Source organism: Anser brachyrhynchus (genome assembly GCF_964034855.1).
Source record: "Anser brachyrhynchus genome assembly, chromosome: 5".
NCBI classification, from domain to species: Eukaryota; Metazoa; Chordata; class Aves; order Anseriformes; family Anatidae; genus Anser; species Anser brachyrhynchus.
This window is the reverse complement of record NC_137699.1, coordinates 8,942,959-8,966,064: the sequence shown is the minus strand read 5'-3', so window position 1 is coordinate 8,966,064 and position 23,106 is coordinate 8,942,959. Positions and strand designations below refer to the sequence as shown.

At 38.0% G+C, this 23,106-nt stretch overlaps 1 long non-coding RNA gene across 1 annotated transcript in view; it reads right to left on the bottom strand.

Moving 5' to 3' along the window:
* Window positions 1-7,025: 7,025 nt before the first annotated feature.
* Window positions 7,026-23,106, bottom strand: part of LOC308196377 — a 62,938-nt gene continuing 46,857 nt past the window's right edge. The window contains exons 3-4 of the long non-coding RNA XR_013952173.1: window positions 8,773-8,869; window positions 7,026-8,081 (exon numbers count right to left, since the gene is read on the bottom strand). This is a non-coding gene — a long non-coding RNA (uncharacterized lncRNA). The remainder of the gene's footprint in view (window positions 8,082-8,772; window positions 8,870-23,106) is intronic.

Below are 23,106 nucleotides of genomic sequence, written 5' to 3'. Positions count from 1 at the left end.
GCAAAGAAAAATCTACTTTTCCTTACTCCAAATGAAAATATGGAAAATAGTGAAAACATTTTTGGCCAACTTTTCATCTCACTTTTATTTATTTATTCTTAATTTGGACCATCTCTGCTGGAGGTTAGAGCAAACTTCCATTTTACAGAGGTATTAATGACAATACAAAAATCACTACAGTGGTAAGTGACACCTGAAGGCTATGAATTTGCTTGCATTGAAGGTCTTATACTGTAGGGTTCTGGATAAATTCTATACTCAAACGCCTCAGCAGAAAATTTATATAGCTGCATTATTTTAACATCATTATTTATGTAGATGCAGATATATATGTAAGTATACATCTATTTTGTGTGCACACATACACAAGGAAATCATGCTCCATTAATCATTGTAACCATTTATACAGTATTTGGGAAAATAAGGCCTGTAGCTCAAGCAGGAAGAAGGCAGGCTATTGAACGCTAATACGTTGTCTGTGCATCAAGATGCTTGCATAAATACAACACAGTCTTATTCCTGCCATTTATCACACACTTCACAAATATATTTTCTTGTTCTGTATCTCACCAAAATCCAGTTTGCACATCCTACTGCCATAGGTCCCTAGCATTATACAACATCCTCAGCTGAAAGCAGAAGTGGTACAAAAGTGAAGTTTATTGGTCTAAGTGCTACCTCGGTAGGTTCAGATACCAGGTTGTAAACTATCAAATGTGAACAACGATAATGAATCGCACTTGCTAATCCATGTATTACAATACTGTCTTGCATCTGTCCATATCTGAAAACTAAGTTGTATGGCTAATGAGTGACCATTCCAAAGAACTGTGGTATTTAATTATAAATATTTGAAACATGGAAAGAGCACGAAGGAGAGGAATGTGGGATGATCTGAGGGGGGTCAATAAATAAATAAATAAATAAATTGCAGGGCAACCAGGCGATCAGGCCCAGTCAGCATGGGTTTATGAAAGGTAGGTCCTGCTTGACGAACCTGATCTCCTTCTATGACCAAGTGACGTGCTTGGTGGATGAGGGGAAGGCTGTGGATGTGATCTACCTTGACTTCAGTAAGGCTTTTGACACCGTTTCCCACAACATTCTCCTGAAGAAACTGGCTGCCCGTGGCTTGGACTGGCGTACGCTTTGTTGGGTTAAAAACTGGCTGGATGGCCGGGCCCAAAGAGTTGTGGTGAATGGAGCCAAATCCAGTCGGAGGCCAGTCACTAGTGGAGTCCCCCAGGGCTCAGTGCTGGGGCCGGTCCTCTTTAATATCTTTATCGATGACCTGGACGAGGGGATCGAGTGCACCCTCAGTAAGTTTGCAGATGACACCAAGTTAGGTGCGTGTGTCGATCTGCTCGAGGGTAGGAAGGCTCTGCAGGAGGATCTGGATAGGCTGGACCGATGGGCTGAGGCCAACCATATGAAGTTCAACAAGGCCAAGTGCTGGGTCGTGCATCTGGGGCGTAACAACCCCAAGCAGCGCTACAGGCCAGGAGATGAGTGGTTGGAAAGCTGCCTGGCAGAGAAGGACCTGGGAGTTTTGGTTGATAGTCGGCTGAATATGAGCCAGCAGTGTGCTCAGGTGGCCAAGAAGGCCAACAGCATCCTGGCTTGCATAAGAAGCAGTGTGGCCAGCAGGGCTAGGGAAGTGATTGTCCCCCTGTACTCGGCTCTGATGAGGCCGCACCTCGAGTACTGTGTTCAGTTTTGGGCCCCTCGCTACAAGAAGGACATGGAGGTGCTCGAGCGAGTCCAGAGAAGGGCAACGAAGCTGGTGAGGGGTCTCTAGAACAAGTCTTAAGAGGAGCGGCTGAGGGAGCTGGGCTTGTTTAGCTTCGAGAAGAGGAGGCTCAGGGGAGACCTTATTGCACTCTACAGGTACCTTAAAGGAGGCTGTAGCGAGGTGGGGGTTGGTCTATTCTCCCACGTGCCTGGTGACAGGACGAGGGGGAATGGGCTAAAGTTGCGCCAGGGGAGGTTTAGGTTGGATATTAGGAAGAACTTCTTTACCGAAAGGGTTGTTAGGCATTGGAATGGCCTGCCCAGGGAGGTGGTTGAGTCACCATCCCTGGAGGTCTTTAAAAGACGTTTAGATGTAGAGCTTAGTGATATGGTTTAGTGTAGGACTTGTTAGAGTTAGGGCTGAGGTTGGACTAGATGATCTTGGAGGTCTCTTCCAACCTAGACGATTCTGTGATTCTGTAAATAAATTAATTAAAAATAATGGGAAATTTAATGAAAAACTTCATGCTAAACCCCAGCAGTTTCCCAAAGTAGATGTGGAAGTGGTTTTGTCAGGATATTTCAAATTAGACTTGTTGAAGGAATAACACCAATCATGTAAGAAATTATTCTATACTGGTAGGGGAATGAATTGAAAGAAGTATATTTCTCATTTTAGTCTGCTTGATTGTGCAGGAGCTACTTAATTGAGCTCTCATACTTGTGCCTGATATACAGGAAGCTGAAAGGAGATGGAAAATGTTGGTAGAGTCACCTGCTTTTTCCCTGCTCTGCTCTGTTTTTCCCTGGCATTTATGGTAACCAATTTTCTTCCTCAGAATGTCAATGAGTATTTCCCATCTGTGTTACTGTTGAATTAAAAAGAACAGCTATTATGCTGGCACTTCTATTGCTGTGTTATGTGACCACTGTTTGAAGGAATCCTGTATGAGGAGGGATGTAGTGAAGCAGATGAAATTCTGCAGCAAAAATAACAGTTGAGATGGCAAATGAAGTTACTAAGTTCTGTTTTCTTCGTGAGTGACACTTAAAATACGTTTCTTTTATTTCCATGAGAATCTTTTCGTTAATATAGTTCTGGTTTTTAGTGTATATATAGTACATCAAAAGTAACAAGGAGGCTGTGGTTGTTTTTGAATTCTCTTCTATAACTGCAACTCATATTTACATGTGAGCAATGAGATGCTGTAGGAAGTTACCCAAGAAAAGTTCCATGTTCTCCTCTCAAAAAACCTTGCTTCTTTTGGACCCGCAGAGAGCTGTTTGTCTGCAATGCTGCTGCTGAAGAGCACATTGAGTCACACATCAAAAATGCAGGCTTTGTCCTCTCTTGGCTGACTAGGCTCATATCAATTATTCTTTCCTCCTGTATTACTTAATGATATACCAACTCTTTTCACAAAGTGTGCGTGACTCAAGGCTTCAACATACTGCTGCCCCTGAACTATTCTTTTTCTGAATCACAGCTTGGAGGCTTGGGAGGGATTTATTAGGGGAGATGTTTGGAAAGATCAAATTCTAAGGTACTTGTAATATTAGGTTCAATTCTTAAAATGGCAGTTTTGTTTAAACATCTCTGTAATTAATACACTGAAAATTTCATCAAAGGTCTAGGGATTCAGCTTAAAAAACATGCCAAAGTTCAAAGCTTCTGCTGAACCACTTGGAACCACAAAATAAGTTTGAGAATTATACAGGATCTTTTCCTAATTTGTATGAGTCCAGAAGCTCTAAGTAGTAAACCTTCCATTCATGACTCTTCATCATTTCTAATTAGAAATGAAATGCTGAAGCCAAATGAAGGAAGAACTTGATTTCTGAAAGTGTTTGTTTGTTTGTTTGTTTGTTTTTATAGAAGTTAAAAAGAAAGAAAGAAAGAAAAGGAATTAAACACCCTGAAAACCCCTGCATGCTCTTATTTTAATTTTTAGGTGTGTGACTAACAGACTCTTTTCAGGTGTTTTGTTAGTTTTTGTTTTTAGTCTATCAGCCAATAGATTTAGAAGGTGATTTAATGTGAATCACCAAGACGTTAAATAAGAGAAATAAAATTTGTATCAGCCCACATTGCTCATATGTTACAAACTATTTTCCTGTAGGCTTTTGTCCTAGAAAGATAGTTTTAATAGCTTGGCGTAGCTTGACATAAGGAAAAAGAAAGACAAAGGAAAACAGCAGTGATTTAAAAATAAAGTAAAAGAAGTGCTTTGGGGTTACTGTCACTTTAGATGCTGAATCCTTTAACAAGGAGGTTTATAAAGTAGGATACTGGTCAGGATTTTTGTTTTTTATTTATTATTTTCTCTGGTGTGAGTGTTGCTGTTAGGAGATTCAAAGCTTCAGGGTCTAAATACAACATTAATGTGTCAACTTTAGTAACACAAGAAAAAGGCCACATGAATTTTATGTTTTGTGGATTTTCTTTCATTTTCTCCAAACAATAGCACACTTGCAATACGGATTCTTAAGGGTCATTAAAATCATAAGAGCTTCTTGCATCTTGGCAAGGATCTGATAGACCTACTACATACTGTATTAAAGTAGACCTTAAAATTTTCCTTGTTTTGCTATCTGGCTACCAGAACATCTCTGCAGCAACTCAGCTTTGATGTTTGAAGGACAAACACATGAACAGACTGTATTTTGGAAGCAAGAATATATCTGTTTTGTGTCCCAGTGATGAGGCATGACAACATCTACGTGCGGCTTTGTAACCTACCTTTACTTGTCTGCACTGACAAGATGGCCCAGAGTCCTTCCTAAACACTGGGGACAGCTTGAAAGTTGCAGTTGTCTGTGGGAGCAGCAAGGCCTTAAGGAGGCAGAGTATCCTGGATGACCTCCAGAACTAGTTGGCTGTTGTGCAGTGGAGAGCCGGGGAGGTTTAGCTGTCTTTAATGCAGCTGTGTTTCAGGGAAACTCCCTGTGTGTCTGTTGAAATCATTTCTCAGGTCAGCTCAGCTGAAGTTGGCATCAACCAGTATAATAATCTAATATCACCTGCCTGAGGAGTATATCTGGAGTTGCTACAGATCTTGTGTAATCTGCTGGAGGCAGGTGCATAAGGCCAGAAGCTAGAGAGGTGAAGAAAATGGATGCACCTAGCTGTATGCTATGTGTGTTGAATAAACAAGACTGAAGAGTCCGATACACAGTGCCTATAATCCTACAGATGACAGAGGAAAAGAAGTCTGATTGTTGCTATTGAGAACAAATCAAATGGTCAAAAAGGAGAATAGGAGAAGAAAAGGCCAGCAGTAACCTGCAGTGTTTGTGTTTACTTTTGTGTGAATAATTCCTTCCTGTGTTGCTTTGGCTGTTAGTCCACAGGATAACCTATCCCTGTTGGGATGCCAAAATATCCAGGCAGCAGTAACTTTCAATCTGTATGTACCCACGAGGCTGAGAATGCTTAGTTGATTTGTGTTGCTCATGTTCAGTGAAGTACATTAGTAGTGTACAGTGGTATTTTCAAGTCTTGGATCCTGTCAGATTTGGGGACTTTGAATTGCCTTAAATAACTGGGACACAAGAATTCCTAAAACCCCAGAGATTAACCAGCCACAGAATAAAAATCAGTTCAGATACACATCTAAGCCTCATTTAATTTTAATCTAAGTTCTTGTGGAATTTTTAGTTATTTTTGGAATGGGAGACTTATGTTTAAAAAAATACATAAATTAGGAGTTGGACAAAAATTCATTTTGAAACTTTTCAGTTCTATTGCAATCTGAAATGCATTTTGAGGGGTAAAAAACAAACAAACAAGCAAAAACATGAATTACCTCTGTTTCTTTAATTCAATTATATTTCAGTTATATTTCTAGTGGTTTTAGGAACATCATTTTTGCTTTAAAAATTTTTACTCCGTGCTATACATGAGTTAAGGAAAAGAGGGCAAAAATGTGGTTTCTGTGGTTTCTGACAGCTTCTGTCAATCATAGTAAGATGCAGGAATATGCCCAGAGAAGCTCTTTCACAGGAAGGCTTATTCACGCATGGAGGGAAGACGACGTGTACAGCAAGATGCATAGACTTGTAATATTACCCTAAAAGAGAATATCCCACTTTTAATTCACCCCTTCAGTCAGAACTAGAGGTATGCAGTCACTCAAAAGGCTGTTCTAGTGTATAAGAAAATTCAACCAGCCATTCAGGAATTCTCCTGCCCTAGGCAAGACTGAATCCAGGTAATTCCTTCACAAACAAATGCCTCATATGCCCAAGGAGGCTGGAGCAATGACAACTGGCTTTTAAAAAACCTAAGCTTGCCTGTTTCTGGGTACGCTAAGAGTGCTGTCAGTATGGATTCAGGGCTGCTCGGTGTTATGGTCTTGCTGGCTGTGCTAGAACCTTGTAAGGAAGACTCTGAAGATAAAAAGGATATTCAGAGGCTTCTGTGATGCTTTCAAAGAAGGCATCAACTAATTGATTTACACTAAGAATTCAGCACCACATACACTTGTGTAATCCTGCATCAACAGGTTGCCCTGAATTTATCTTGTCCACCATCTCTGCTTAGGACCAGCTCCTATAGCAGAGTAGGGTCCTACCTAATCTGAAATCTCTTGCTTATTTATTTATTTATTTATTTTTGCTCATTACATCACCCCAGTATTTTGTGTTTTGTTACATGATGTTCTGTAGATAACAGGAATGTGCTGACCTCTGAGTGATTTATACCTTTAGTCTGTTGCTGTGCTCCTGAGTGCCTGGCTTTGTCTGGTGTCGACAGTGAAGAGAACTTGACAAACATTGCAGCTTGGGTCCTTCTCTGAACTCTTTGCTATTCTCTTCTTCAGACACATACTTTCATATGGCAGAGTTTATTTCTGAATTCCATGCTTCACTTCATTGCGTCTTCCTTAGGTCAGATGTTTCTTCTAACACATTCAGGAGTTTTCAACTCACCGTTTGTTTCCTGTTCAAACTATAACCAGTTTCATCTTCTGACACACCCTTCTTCTGCACATATCTGTATTTGTATGTCTGATTGTTTTGCAAAATGTTCTTAGTGTTTGTAATTGTCTATACATTCTTAGAAATGTTTGCATCATCTATTGGTACTGGGCTATCAGACTATACTTAATGATTTGATGTTGTTGTTGCTTTCCTCTGTTCTTTTGCATCCTGGCACACCTACTTACTCTGATTTATGACATCAACAAATGCATTTTCTTTTTAGGAATACTGTTTTTAACAAATTTTTTGCAAATCAGAAAATCTATTTCTAATACCTGTGAAAAAATATTAAAAGGACAACAATTTTCATAGAATCATAGAATATCCCGAGTTGGAAGGGATCCATAAGGATCATCAAGTCCAACTCCTGGCACCCCACAGGTCTGCCCAAAAGTTCAGACCATGTGACTAAGTGCACAGTCCAATCTCTTCTTAAATTCAGACAGGCTTGGTGCAGTGACTACGTCCCTGGGGAGCCTGTTCCAGTGTGCAACCACCCTCTCGGTAAAGAACCTCTTCCTGATGTCCAGCCTAAACTTCCCCCGCCTCAGCTTAACACCATTCCCGTAGGTCCTATCACTGGTGTTTACAGTGAATAGGTCACCTGCCTCTCCACTCCCCTTCGCAAGGAAGTTGTAGACCGTGATGAGGTCCCCCCCTCAGCCTCCTCTTCTCCAGGATGAACAGGCCCCATGAACAGGCCCATATTAATTATTTTAATAATTAATTCACATAATTCAAGTCATTTTTTCAGCTTTAATACTTGCTTTTGTATTTTCAAAAATTCAGGAGTAAGGCATTGGATTGTTGCTCTGGAGAACTGAACTTCCTCATAGCAGATTTTCAGTGCAGTCTGGGGAAATTGTTTAATCTCTCTCCGTCTTATTTTCCAGCCTGTGGAACTGAGACTGTAGTTCTATCTCTCTGTAAAATCTGTAATGGTTTGTAGAAGAAGGATAAAATTATCCACAGTTTCTGAGTGTGAAAGCTAGGAATTACTCAGGGAATATTAGACAGTAGGTTGGAAGCAACATGAAGGAATTACCTTTTTAAATGTAATGATCTCTGTGTCAATAAACACCCTAAAGAAAGTAAAGACCTTTTACTCCACACAGCCATGCTGGCTTTGGCAGACAGGCAAGTCGTAATTACTTGTAATGGAAGATGCATGTGAAATGGAAAGGCCTAAGTGCTAGTAAATATGGAATTTCATACTCTCATCTCAATATTTGTTTCGTTATTTTTATGTTAGCCCAAATAGGAAGAATATCTCAAAAGAGGATAAAATACTTATTCTGCCATTGGTTGGATGTGAGTGGGTATCTCATGGCTGGTTACTGAATTAAGCGCTCTTCCTTCATGCAAACCTTGAAAAGAAAAACACAAAGTTGTTAACAAGAAGACATGTAAGCAGTAGGAAAACATTATACTAAGTGTAAACATACTTGCATGTAAGTTATTTCCAGGAATTTGTTTCAGGTGTGCAAAATGTATCTCCTCATAGTTAATCTGTAAAAATGTACACACTTTACCATGGGGCTTCCTTTCCTGTTTGCTTTTGGTTATTAATCTTAGAACAAGCTGTGCTTAGGTGTTTGGTCTCCTTGCAAAAATTTACCTTATCCAAAGTGGCATTTCATATATAGTGGCATTGGCAAGTAGACACATAGCATTCTGAAAGAATTCATTAAATAGGGACGTGTTAGTTTACAGGTTTAATCCATATGATATTTATTGGCAGTCATACAGGCAATGACAGGCAGCCAACACACTATTCAGTGGACTTTTCCACCCATCTGTTTATCCATCTGTTACTTGAAAAATAGATTGCTTTTTTTTTCCAAAAAAAGCATTGTTTTAGCAGGCCAGTGAGATAAAGATATGTTGAAGTATAGAACTCATTGTAACAGGACTATCTGTAACAGGACTATCTGAAACATCCAGCAGTATCTTGATATGAAATAATATTGGTAACTGGTGTGCCTCTGGCCCCTGACACTTATACACATGCCACAGTATATTACCAAAATAAACTCAAAATAGACAAGTTCAACTTACTTTTTTTTGTGTGAGCGGAGGCAGAAGACGGCTCTTTGACCACATTCTTGAGTTACGTGTTGCTGAGCACATATTACCTTGTTAAGATCAGAATGCTCTGGAAAAAAAAAAAAGGAATAATCTGATTTTTAATCGGAATGGCAATATTAACTTGTGCACTGTGTTGACGTAGTAAGAACACCTCAAAAAGAGAATTAAGTTATTTAATTTCAGTCAGATGCTTAAAAAACTTCATTAATGATATGTAAGTTGTTTTTATGCTATGGATTTCTGAGGCCTACAGTTTTAAATACTGTTATCTTTTTGTTTGAAAATGTGTTTTTCCTCAGGAACAAAAAGTTATGAATATGCTTTTGAGGGAAAAAGTCATTTAAAAAACTCTTAAAATTGATAACTTCATATAACTATAGCTATACTAAGAGACATATTCCAGAGATATCAGTTGAATCACAAAATTGAGGAAAACTAATTATGCAATTTTTGATTGTCATCTGCCCTTTAATCTGTTGTTTTAAATTTTTGTGTAAAAGAAATGCCAAAATGACAGGAGAAATTTCAGATATTTGTTGTGTTGTAATTGTGCTGATGAAAAAGGCTTGCATTGGCAGAGCTTTATGATGTCCCCAGTTCTAGTGAACGTTACAAAATGTGCATTGCAGCATATTCTTTATGGTTCATGGGCTGGCTGATTCACAGCATTCACCCTGAAAATGCCTTAGTGGCAGATTTGTTACGATTTATTTTGGCAATGTGGTATTCTACAAGATAACAGAATCAATGACAATGTCTGACAAAATTTTCTATTGGGAGATCTGCTTTCATTTTGGTAACATTTTTAGCCTATGAAATGTATAAACTGAGAAATGTATTGATAAATAATTTCCAAAATATTAAGTGACAGAGAGTTGTGCCTAAAAATACAAAGCCAAAGAAACTCCTGTGGACATTTCCACTGATTCAAATGGCTTGCCCAAGACTGTTGGAACACATAAGCTGGTCTCTTCTCCAGCGGTACTGTGCTGTCACTCTGCAGAGGGAGCAAAAGGAACCTGTTCCTTCAGTTTAAGGATGTTGACCCAGCATACAGTTGGCTCTCAGGGCTGCAAGCGCACATAGCCGGCTCATGTTGAGCTTCTTGTCAACCAACACCCCCAGGTCTTTGTCATCTGAGCTGCTCTCAGTCCATTCTCTGCCCAGCCTGTATTAGTGTTTAGGTTTGCCCCAGCCCAGATGTAGGATCTTGTTCTTTGTCTTGTTGAACCTCATGAGGGACACACAGGCCCACTTCTCAGGCCTGTCCAGGTCCCTCTGTGACTGCGCCACACAGCTTGGTGTCATCATCAAACTTGCTGGTAAAGAACAATAAGACAGCATAGAGAGGAATCACAAAACAACATGGAGGACTAATTATGCTTGTTCTAAACTTTCAGCATGTCTTTCTATTTAGAGCTGAAAGGTTTCAGCAGCTGAAAAATGAAGATGACAGCAAAGTAAGGATATTGTTGTTATTATTTGCCCATCAGGCAAGCAACATGCAAGCGTGACTTTTTTCTTCAATTTAATTTAGTTGAAAGCATTAATAATAATTTACCAAATTGGATCAATTTTTAATATTTCCTAAGGGAGTTTATTCACAGATTTCACAATTATATATAGTCTTGTTAGGAGGCTACTGTACTGTAGGATTTTCCCCCAACTCTCCTGAGATAGCAGTAAGATTGCTTGTAACTCATTGCACAATGGGACATTCTGTGAAGAGAGAACTTAAAAAACAGTTTTTATTGTGAAAAAAAATGCATCCTATTTTTCATGGAGCAGTCAATGATATGAAAGAAAATCAGGAAGCAAGTGTAAAGCATAATAGCTAGCTTTTTTTGTACTCGTATTTGTCTGGGATAGGTATGCTACTGAAAAACAGCACAGAACATAATTTACCAAAGGACTATTGCAAATATAGTGTTCATTTTCCTTGAAAGTAATCAGTAAATTCAGAATTTAAGGTGTTTTACCACCAGTCTTTACAAACATGCTCCAAGTGTATTCAAAATGATGTACAACATGATATGAACATAATGAAGTATACAAATCTGGAAAGCTTTTGGGAAAATCTTCAAGGAAAGACTTTTCTGGCATAAGTTTAAGTTTGTAAGCAAATTTAAGTAATGTAAGGAAATAATTTTTGTGTTTTACTGCTGAGAAAGAAAACTCTGAGGAATAACGATATGTATGCGTATGTACTTATGTTCTAAGTAAAGTCACATGGAAATTTACAGGAATTTTCTGTGCTAGTTAACCATGCCGACATGCTTGGTTTGCAACACATGCAAGGTGAATTAACCCACCTGAAATAGGCTATTTCTGTCTCATTTGGGCAATTAGGCCTAAAAGTTTCAAAAATTTCATGCTTATTTTGAGTCAAGAATGTTTAAAGAATAATTTGCATGGTCATGCTCTGTAAATTGATATCCTAGATTCTTAGGCAATGACAGTAAGCACTCAGGATTTTCACCTTTCTGAGGATTTCTTAGTCCTCAGAAATTACACCTCAAAGAGAGGTGTAAGCAGGGAGAAATAATGCTCTACATGGCACTTAAGTATTCTGTGAAATACGGCAGAAAATATTTCAAATGCTTCAGAGCAGAGGGAACACCAGATGTGTTTGCACTTTTTAAGGACTCCTTCAGAAATATGGAAGGAATTCACTATCACCCTTCTTTGACTGCAATTACAGTTTGTCCTTAAATATGTATGTGTGTGTACTTTACACAGGAATAGCATTCATCAACAGGCTATTCCAAGGCTTCATAAACTCCAGTAAAAATCCTGTAGTGTGGTCTATTTTGGCTTACCGCAGATTACTGCATGTCTTGCAGTTGACTTCAGTGTCTGTTATGTAACTGTGTGTCCTTGAAATTGTGTGTTTGCTGCACTAATTTTTAGTAGTAACTCAAAAAGTGGAGTCAAACTTCAGTGTTGATTCTTCTATGAATGTAGCAACTCCATGATTAGCACAGAGGGAGGCTGTGCTGGAAAATAAGAAGGTGACTGCTGTAAGCTGGAAGAGGAAGCTAGAAGCAGTTTAAAGAAAAAGAAAATAAGGATGAAAGCTAAAATAAATATAAAGGTAAAAGAAAGATAAGAGCTTTCAAATATTTTGTCTGGAAGCTGGATTCTTTTACCTGTTATGTAACAGTTACCCAACTAATTTACTCAACTACTAACACTGAGCAAAAGTACTTTCAAAATTTTCTTCTTTTGTTTCTGCATATCCATAGTACAGGTCAAAGCCTAGATTACAGTCTAGAAGAGATAGGAAGTCAGCAGTTAGTTGAAAAATAAGATAAGATAAGATAAGATAGATATTTGAAGGAAATCTTGTTACAAGCCTTATGACCTGTACAGTATAGTAGATACCAGTATAATTTCTCATGAGTTTGCTTCTTCCCCAGGTACATTGGAAATCAGAGAAAAAATAAGATGCTTATTTATGAAGTAAGTTACTCAACACATGAAATGATGGGTCGTGTCTATATTACTTCTTTACATTACTTCTGGTCCTGTACTCATATTTCTTCTTAGAATACATTTATATTTGAATTTGAGACAATACTTTTCCCTCAGTTTCATTGACAAACTCTTATTTTTAACACATGGTCTGTCAAACACCACTTAACGGTATTTTGTTTACACCTAATGCTTTCTCAGGACTTTGGTTAGCTCTTTGTACACATTGACTTGGATGGTAAATATATATTGCGATAACGTTAAACAGTACTTTTTAAAATGCAGTAGTCTTTAAAATATCTATAATTCCTCACTGTGCATGGGGTCACAGGGGTTGCATAGCATTGCGTAGCAGCTGGGGCATTGCTTCTTACGGGGATTTGCTGCCCTCATGCTACCCAAGATTGACATCCACATAGGACCCTACCACATCAAGAACCATGATGGTCCATGGGTTGAAATCTGGGTAAATTGAGAGGTAAGTTTTACTGTCAATAAGATACATAATTTAACCCTGGAATAATACTCTTAACTTTCATTGGAAAGTATGAAATAAAATATAATGAGATTCAAAAGTAAATGTCAGAAAAGTTCAAGTATGGAGGCTTTTAAAAGTCCAGGAAACAATCTTTCAGCTTGTCTCATGGTTACTTTTCATCAGCCAGCACCTGGATCTCGCTTAGCCCTAAACCTCTATGATATTAATAGTTGGCCTTTGCCCTTTAGTTGTTCATTTATTCCACATGCTGTCTAAGAAAAATGCATACAAACCTTTATCTTATATATTAGTCTTAAGGGAATTTCAGAAGGGTGGTGGTAAAATTCAAGGAATCCAGAAGAACTGTGTTAGGAAACAATTATATTGTCGCTGAGAGGTGAGTCATTTTTCAGCTGCCAAATGAATTACTGTTTGGGATTTAAACATGACTGTTTCTACTTCTCTTCAGTGGTGGTAGCTTTGAGTAAAATGGGCTAAGGAGAGATACAAAACTAGCTCCTCCCTTCACAGGTCTGCCTTATTTTAGGACGTTTCCAAAGCTACTTGTCTGCTCATAGTGACATACTGAGAGAAATCTTTGCATATAGAATACCACTGAGTGAAATCTTGTGAGACAGATCTCATCTGCAAGGTTACATGGATGCTAATTAATCATACAAATAGGTTCAGTCACTGCTTGTATCTCTGGTTTCTCACACATTCCAGGAGGGTGGAACAGCAGTGGAAGTAGGTCTACAGCCTTCTCTGGGAGTAGGCATTTTTTTCTTTTTCTTTTTTTTTCTCTCTCTCTCTCTCTTTTTTTTTTTTTTTTTTCCCAGAAAAGAAATTACTTTGGCTTTTTCTACTGTCACAGGGTTTGACAATCTCATGTCCAATTTTCTTAGCTCTAAAAATTTGGTAAATCCTGTTTCCTTTCTGGTACAGTTTTATCCTTCAAATTATTATGGTATTTGAAATTATTTATTTACTGGACTCTGGTCATCCTATCGACTGTTGAATTAGGAGGGATGAAGAAAAAATAATTCTATTCAGTTTTATCAGTTGGCTTGTTGGGTGGTTGTTAGATGGAGAGGAAAGAAAGGTGCTATGGAACAGAGATTTTGACTTTATTGTGGCAGAACTGCATCCACTTAAAGTCATGATGATTCATTGTTTGTAAAAGATCTATTTTTAGCTGGCCTGAATTATATGGAGATTAAAGAGAATCATTAGCATAAAATTCCCCTTGATGCTTCTGCAGTTGGTATAATACAAAAGACTTTGATAAGATCTCTTCAGCCTAGATAACTTTGGTGAATCCCTAAGTATGCGCAAAAAGCTGATTGGTAACCATACAGAAGCTTTTGTGGGTCAGTGATCTATTCCTCTGAGCACAATGCAACTTTTCATACAGAATGCATTCCAAAATAATGCTTTTTAGAAATAGAAGTGACAGAAGAAACAGAGAGATGAAGAGGGAGAGAGGTACATTTATAGCTGTAGAGCGAACACAGATATCTTTAGGAAAAACATTCATGTTGGATTTTGCTGTTTGCTCTGGTCTCTTAATACAGAGTGAATGCCTCTTTCACTTCATTGCATCCATCCAGACTGTTGTTTCCTGTCATGTCAAAATGCATGCAGCTAGGGTGATTGCTACATGGTGTAGATTGCAGCGGTGAGGAAGATGACCAGCTACCCTCAGTCACAGATGAGTAGTTGTGTGAACTTCTCTCATCATGTATCAGCATGTCATAGCCACATAACTCCAAAGGCATTCATTACGGTACCTCAGTTGTTGCAACAAGTATGAAATGAATGTGATGAATGTGGCAGAATATGTAACTGTTACAAAGCACTTTTAAACAGTACAACGCACATCGCAATACACTGCATTAATGTAATGATCAACAGTATTTGCCATCCTAGGATAAAATGTCATAGGAGGGGAAGTCCAAGAAGTGCTAACATTTTGGTTTTGCTCTGATGAAGAAAAACTTAACTGTGAAGTTCAGAAATCATGTATGAAACCATAAACGACCTCCATACTGGGTTAGTGCAAACCTGTATTACTTAAGTTCCATGAATATGGTGGAAAATAATGTCTTAGTATACATCATTGTGAATTTGGCCTAGTGATTTTCCATTTAACTTTTAAGTAAAAGTTGAATCATGGTGACAATAGCTACTCTACAAAAATCATCTCTGAAATGCCCTTATTCTTTTGTTCTGAATAGACTCACTTCTCCTTCAGGTTCTTAAATATAATAAATTTGCTGGTAGAGGACAAGAATAACAATAAAAGTGAAATCAAACACAAATCAGGAAGAATATGAGGGCATAAGCAATTGTTTTGTAAGAGAAGATTTTATGTGAATTTTCATTACAAAGAGATGAGATTCATTGGAAATTTATGTATGTGGAGAGAATACTTAGACAAAGCATAAATCCATTGCAGTAATTCTCACTGTTAGTAGACAGACTGTTAATATGTCTTTTCACATTATGCAAAAACAGCAAACAAAAATAAGGGTCACAGCTTTAAGAAGAGTTGTTTGTAATATCTGTTAGACTGAGCAAAATGTCACAACATGTAGTCTTCTGGAAAAAGCAAATAGGTCATTAAATCTCAGATGAATAAAGCATGTTTCCAAACTGCTATGGTGTTTTGTCTTTTTGGAATCACTGCAGCAGTGCATGGGCTGTGGCTATGATATATGAAGACAATCGGGCAATAGGTTTTAGTGGGACTAAAATTTGCCCCATGGTGTCAGAATGAAGGGCTGCTTTGAAGATTATCTCATGCAAAGAAAGAGACCCACCAGCTGCAAAACAGGTGGTAACCCACCAGGGGCAGGCACATATGAAATCACAGCCCTTTACTTGGATTTCAGTGAAAGGAAAAATGAAAGGATAAAAGGTAGAAGACCTGATTCAGAGGAGCAGCCTCGTGACTTTTTATTAGGGCTTTCATAAATGAGATTGTGTTTAGGCTGTACACTGGGATAATGAAGATTCCAAATGTTGAACATAAAACATGTGGGCCTCGCAACCAGGTGCACGTCTGCTTCATGTGTTAAAAAAACTCATTGGTGCAAGGATATGTGTTTTCATGATGTGTTTATATCTTTTATGCGACTATTTCTTTAGTCAAGGGAGCTTACACTGTTACTACGCTCAGGGACCTGGTAACGTTGCCATTCAGTCCCCAGTGGTTCCATCACGAAACCCAACTCTCCTATCTTTTTAGAGAACTTGGAACGGAAGAATGAGCTGGAACAACCTGCCCTGCTGTATTATCTCAGAAAATAACACAAGGCTGCCAACAGCAAAATTGAAGGTATTTCAGATCTTTCCGAAGTTCTAGACTCAAGAGAAAAGTCAATTTTAAAAGAAGGTAATATTTTTCCTGTGTATTTGTTTATTGCCATCTTAATGAAAGGAGAGAGCACTGCATGTAGCATTCTTGAAAGAGAAGGGAGAAGAACAAGAGCTTTTATCTGGCCCTGAAATACTTAGCGTATAGCTAGCATTGCACTAAATAGGGTTTTATGGTTTATAGGCAGTGCCAAGATGTAATTCCTGTCCAACAGTAACAGGGAATATTTCCCAGCACTGAATCTTGATTGCCTGTGCTGTTTCCTGTTAGAATAGCCTTGCATCTTCTGTTTGGCCTGGTCAGATAGAGTTTTCCCCTATAGTTTCTTGGACACAAAGAAGCTGGTATGGGCCAGGGATCACTCCAGCTGACAGCTGGGAGCAATCCATTTTCTGGAAAAAGATAATATAATTGTATAAATGCAGAAAGACCAGTGGCCACAGGGAAAGAAAACAAGCTCTGTTAATGTTTAGTTTAGCTAGTTGTGGAAGACTCTTGTATAAAAGTCCCCTTTTAAAGTGAATTGCTCTCAGCAGTTCCTGGGATTGGACGGTTTTGTCCAGTAGGAAATTCAAGTGTTAAATTTTGGATAGAATTGCCACCATTTAGAAAGTGCAATTGAAAATTTTTCTAGACTGTAGCATTGAAAAGATCTTAAGATTAACATCCTGAAATATAGTTGTATTAAATATGGAGAGAGGACAAGTAACAGGAAGGAAGAAATGAGAAAAGTTATCCTCTTAGCTTGCAGAGAAAAACAAAGCTTTCCATGATGCTGAGGTTTCAACACATGGCATTAGCTTGAGCATTGTGGGAACTGCTGTGATTACAGCCCATTGGTTCTTTAGGGGTGGACTTTTATGGTCAAAAAATGTGAGATTAAGAAGGAATTTGTGAGGTTGTGTCTGCATGGTGCAAGAAAGCAAATACCATTCATACTCAGTAGACTAAAATGTGGATGGTTTCACCAGGGCACCTTTGAGATGGGCTGCCTGTGGCAGAAGATTAAAATGTGAGTTCAGTTCTTTATTTAAGTAGTCAGTTAAGTAAGTATGAGATGGTGTATGTGACTAGCTTCCCAGAATCTCCCAGGACAGCTAAAGTGAGCTGTAAATACATAGTATACATTAGTGATCTCCCAAGAGACATCAAGCTGTCACTGTTGAGCAAAAGAAGATTTTCACTGTATTGAGATAGATCTTGCAACAAACTTATGGTAGACATTTCCTTGCAAGTGAGGGGGGGATGCTTCTGAAGTTGTTGTTAGGACAGGCATTTTAGAATGTTATAAATAACACTGTTAATATTTCAGTCATCATATTTCATTCACTCACAAGACTTTAATCTGCTTTTGCAGAATTTGCAGGATTGCTGCTCTCTAGACTTCTGTACTTTTAACATGATATATTAACTGCTTTTTTGCAGCACCGTGTGAACTCCCCTCCTAGTTCGAATTAGTTAAAAGTTATTCTAAAATCCTCAGATTTCTTTTGTTATTACTTAAAACACTTTCCATAGCTATGTTTTTAAAAAGTAAATAACATCTGGCTGGTGTGTTTAAAAAATCAGTCTGTAGCAGATAATGTAAAAATGACCTTGGCCCTAAAAGTAAAAGAAGAAGTGTGGGGGGGAGACAGGAAGCTGGCTGAACACTATGCTAATAAGAACACAGCTCATACTCTGCATAAAGAGGGGGAAAGAAAAAAAAAAGACTTCGCAGTGAAGCACTTTAAGGCTAGGCTATTTGAATGTTTTTTGTCTGAATGACGCAACACTGAGCTCATGAGAGTCAGATCAAATCCAAAAGGAAGAGAAGAGGCAAAAGTCCAGCTGGGAGTCTTGCTATTCACTGATTCACAATAAAAACGTTGATAAAATATGAATCTTCTGAAGTCCAGGCAAGGTAAAACAACTTAAATTGAGACAATGAATAAAATAAATATTTCTAGCTATTAAAGCTTGTTGCTGATAACACAAAAACTTCAGTAATAGAATTTATTGTAAATTTATATTTAATTGTTTCATCATATTTTTGAACTGGGAAGCTACTTATTTCTTGTATCTCACTGTCACTGTGATTCATTTTGTTCTTTCTTAATTGTTTATTAAAAAAATCAATAAACAGTCACCAGCTGGGAACGAAGTCACGAAGTTGCAAAGAACCTATCATGCCAACTGAAATCCAAGGTCAAGTTGTTGTTGACTTCAGTAGATACCAAATCCTAAAACGGTAAGGGGGACACTGATGTTTGTATCTCTGCTTTGCTTAAAAGTCATTCTTTCCTAGTGCTTCAGCTGTAAATTGCTAAAACAATGCTCACCGGATATTTTAGAACATGTATTTATCACTTCAGGTCTGTCCTATTTGCACATGGCTGAGATGAATATTTTTTTCAGTGTGATTTTAAAACTTGGAGAGAATAATTGTGGTAAATTCAAACCATTGGAACTACAGTGGGTATATTCACTTTTCAGCTGATTCACTGGGGCTATGCAGAAACATGCAATTTTGCCAACAAAGTTTACTCCTAAATTATAGAAGGATATCTTTATAATCCTCTGTACAGATATAGTTGCCCTTCTCTTTTCACAACAGAAGACCTGGTCAAAAGAAAGCTTGCAAAAAAGATGTTTTAACTTCACAGTTGCTAGATCCAATGGCACACTTATCCAAGGCACTGAATTACATAGATTCATAGGTGGGGGTATATAAAAAGCCCTAGAACTAGTACATTGTGTATGCAGAAAGGAAAAACTGTACGGGACATTAAGCTTGATACTTATATTTAAAATTAGAAGAAATTTATGTTGCTTCCTGGTATTCTTATTGAAAAAAAGCATCAGTAAATCTTTTTTGATGCACTACTGTAACAACTTTCTGACCCTTTTGTGTTCCCCAGCATAGCACTACCCCAGCGTTACACTTTGAGCAGTGTCCTGTACTCTGGTACTTAAATTTCAGGATTAACAGAGCCAGCTGAAAGAAAGTGAAAACTTATTCCTGAGTAGGAACATACTGTCCATTAAAGGTAAAATGTGAAGAATGAAGACTTTTCTTTCAATTATTTTTCCACCTTCACAGGGGACATAGAGCAATCCTGTGCTATGTGGTCCTCTCAGAGGCCACCATAACAACCTCATGGGTCCAGTGAGAGAGGCTGCAGTTATCTTTTTTTCTTCCCAAGTGTGTCTTAGGAGCATTCTCGCTGCCTTTATGGTAGCTTGATATGGCATAGACACATTACCAGTCTACATTACTTTTCAAAGGTCAGTCTTCAAGCCAAGATAGTTACAAAGGCCAATTAGGAAATCCCTTCTTCACGAAGCAAACCACAGCACTTACCCAGAGAGCAACACTGTTAATGAGTTGATTTGGTGTTTTTCATGCCAAGGGGGAGAGGCAAGCAACCTGCACTTGCACCACAGAAGCATGTGCAGCAATGGCAGATCTTACCAAGGTTAGCCAGGGTCTTAAATCTAGAGCAGCTCCGCAGTGTGGCAGACTTTGCAGACCTGCATCATTTTACAGGATTGGACTATCTTTGGCAACCTCACACATTCTGCAAGTTTCACGTCGAGTTTTTAATGACTTCAAGTTGTCACAGTTTTTGTTGATTGTACAATCAGGAGTGCTTTAAAAGTACTTTGTCCTGTGGAAACCACTGTTTAAGCAGTGGTTTCCACAGGACAACATGCAGTAGTGCCAAGCAGAGGTTTAGGGGTAGCAGTCACAGTAGTTGGTTCTCCATTTTGTTTTCCATCAACCTGACTTTGTTGATTGATTATTTTTTTTCAACCTAAGAAATGATTAATCTAATGATAACTGACGTAAGTAAAGTTCATTTACACAAAGATATGGCATAAAGACTTGGATACAAGCCAAGTATGTGATGTAATGTTTGTGTATAGTGTAGTTAGTGGATAAAAGCAATAAGTACAGTAATTTTATTAAGGTAGTTGTCAGAAAGAAATCTCTATCTCTTATGTTAATGCAAAAATTCTATAATGATGTGAATTAAGGTCAGATTATAATTATTAATTAAGATAGCTGGCACTGCAGATATGTCTAGCACAACACTAGACGCTGAACAGAAGTTTCTTTCATAGCAGTCTTATTTTACTAGCAAATGTTGCTTATGAGTATCATGGAATTGTGCAATTAATTATGCTTAACAAGGAATAGCTTTAGTCTACCTAATTGATTCCCTGATAATTTGCCTAGAAGATGACTGAAGATTTCTTTGTGCATTTCCAGTTGTCAGCTTTTGGAAATGGGTAGTTTTGTTGTCATCCATTTACAGGAAAACTGTGGTCTTTCCTGCTAATCTGTAATGTTTCTTCCACCAGTACTATGACAATATCATGAAATGTCTCTATACCGTTGTCCATTTAAATTTTATGGATAGAAATATACTTTGATCTAGTTTATTAATGTTTTCAGTCATTTGATACAGGTCTACCCTTTTTCTAAAACAGTGAATTAGTATTTATAATGCACTAATTGTCTTTAAAACTTTTGTTTTGAAGGACATTCTTGAGTGGCAATCTCCAAGTTACATCGAAATGGTGTTGTTTGTTATTTTTAGAAAAGTTGTATAAGTAAGAGAAATTTATAGACCATATTGCTGCTTGTAAAAGACTTGTGGTATGTAATTCTGTCAAATTTTAAATCCTCTGAATCCTATTTTATGACAGTAATAAATAAATAGTGTGATGAGTACCAGAACACTGCTTCCTGGCTGCACAGAAGTGGCGGCCTGTTGTAAGGCTCTCAAGTCATGTCCAGAAGTCCATTCTTTTCCCCTGTCCTGATGAGCTTTTCTGTACAGGATGCATGTGTGTCTGCTTTATTTTGAGGTAGCTGGATGGGTATCGTTCATCACTTCTCTGTCCATCAGATGCTATGAAACATTTGGAAACGTCAACATAATTCTTTGCTCACTATTGGCTATAAAATAGCTGAATGTATGTGTTATTTTGCCTAAAACAACAAAAATGTGTCAGGACACTCCACATTCTGAAGCAAAATATTGACTGGCTCATTTTGCATATGGTGACTTCAAACATTCATCAAATGAACAGTGCTTATTTGATGTTTTCTATACTTCAGTAGTTAGCCCAATTTTTCTTGCCCTAGGAATTAGTTCTTCAGCTACTGCACTTACCTTTCCATCGGGGAGTAAGGAATGCCTATTTTCACCTTCATTGCAGTATGTTATTCACATACTTGTAGCTCTTTCTTCAGTGAATTCTTGTTATGCAAACCAATAAAGGCAGTTAATGGCCCCTGTCTGTTATTTGTGCATATAGCAAGTCGTGCTGTGCTGTGGTTCCAATTTCTAATTTGGTTATACAGCTTGAAGTCTACTAGGGTACCATCAAGTAACTAATACATTCATTTCAAACTGTGTAATTAATTGCACTTTAATTCTGTTTGATTATTGGACAGTACTGTGTATCTGAAAGCCATTAAACTCTTTATATGACAAGGTATACAAGTTTCTTTCTGAATGTATTCTGAGGACAAATCTATTAAGTTTTTTCTGCCTACTCACATTCTGGCTTTGCAAATTTCTATTTTTTCAAGCCAGAAACAAACCTACAGTTTCTATATAATAAACTTCTGCAGACTTCAGTGCTGCATTTTTAATGGACTCAAAAGTCCATGCATGCATTTTTAGCCATCTCATTTTTGTTGTTCATGGTTAAGCCAAAAATGTAGTCTTTAGCAGGTTTGCATTCCACTTTGGTACTTTCTTTCTCACAACAAATCTCATCCTACTCAAATTTAGTTCTGTGTACACCTGTTACTACTAGTCCTTTAAAACAATTGCCGCCAGGAATACAGATCAAGCTGAAATCCCATCTACTGTATTTTATACTCACATTTAATAATGATAGCATGTGTCTGAAGTCCAGAATCTCAGAAAAATCATCTGAAAAGGCAGTGATGATAGACCACCGAAACAGGAGGATAGTTTAAAAAGAAAGAAAAAAGGTAAACCTTGGGATTTTTGTTCCCAATTGCTTGTTTTGTTTTCAAAGGAACAAAGGAGATGGAGGTTTTAGGCAAAAAAAAAGAAGGTAAGAAAAGTAAAATAATTATTTCCTCCCGGGAGGGAGAAAAGTGTCGTCAACAAACCACCAACAGTCTATGCATTTGCCACCTGTCTGATGGTGAAGGGGGAACTTGAAGAAGACAAAGGGGTGGTAGTTTATTTTCTGCAGGGAGGGTTTTCCTAGCTAAGCGAAGGAGGAAGTACACAGATGCCTGAGGGAAAGCAGATAAGCAGTTAGGAGAACCTGGTATCACTGGGAAAATAGAGGTGAGCTGACTTGAGAACACTGGAGAAGAGCTGATTCCCTGAGCAAAGAGCTGATGACAAAGCTTATTGATTCCTGTGGCTTTGCAACAAATCTTGAAGGCTGTATCGTGAAACACTGCTCTTCCCTCCCTTGTCTGGCTGAAACTACAGACATAACTGTCCGCGTCCTCTTCATGTCTGAGACTCATTTTTAGAAGATATTTTGCAAATGTCAGAATTAGATTTATTTTTATGTTCAGACATGTAACTGTTGCTTAGAAGTACAACTAATAGCTACCCACACACATACATGGACATGGGTAGGCTGAGAAGAGACTCAGTTGCTTGCTTCCCTGTCTCCTGTCCAAGTGACTTGGCTCTGGTTGTTCACCACAGTTACCCAGTTCTTGTTCTTCTCTACACTCCATAAGTTGAGGCTTAAAATTTTTTATTACTACTTCATTTTTCTCTGTCCTATCACCTGGGTTTCACTAGAATCTGAAATAACCCATCTATGTGCAGGTATTCTCTCTCTCTCTCTCTCTTTTTTTTTTTTTTTCCTAAATTTTCCTTCACTGTTATTAGCATATCTTCTAAGTGAGAATATAGGTGTATTTATTTTTAAAACCAAGTATAGGCATGTTTTTCATTTGTCATCCTGGGTTCTC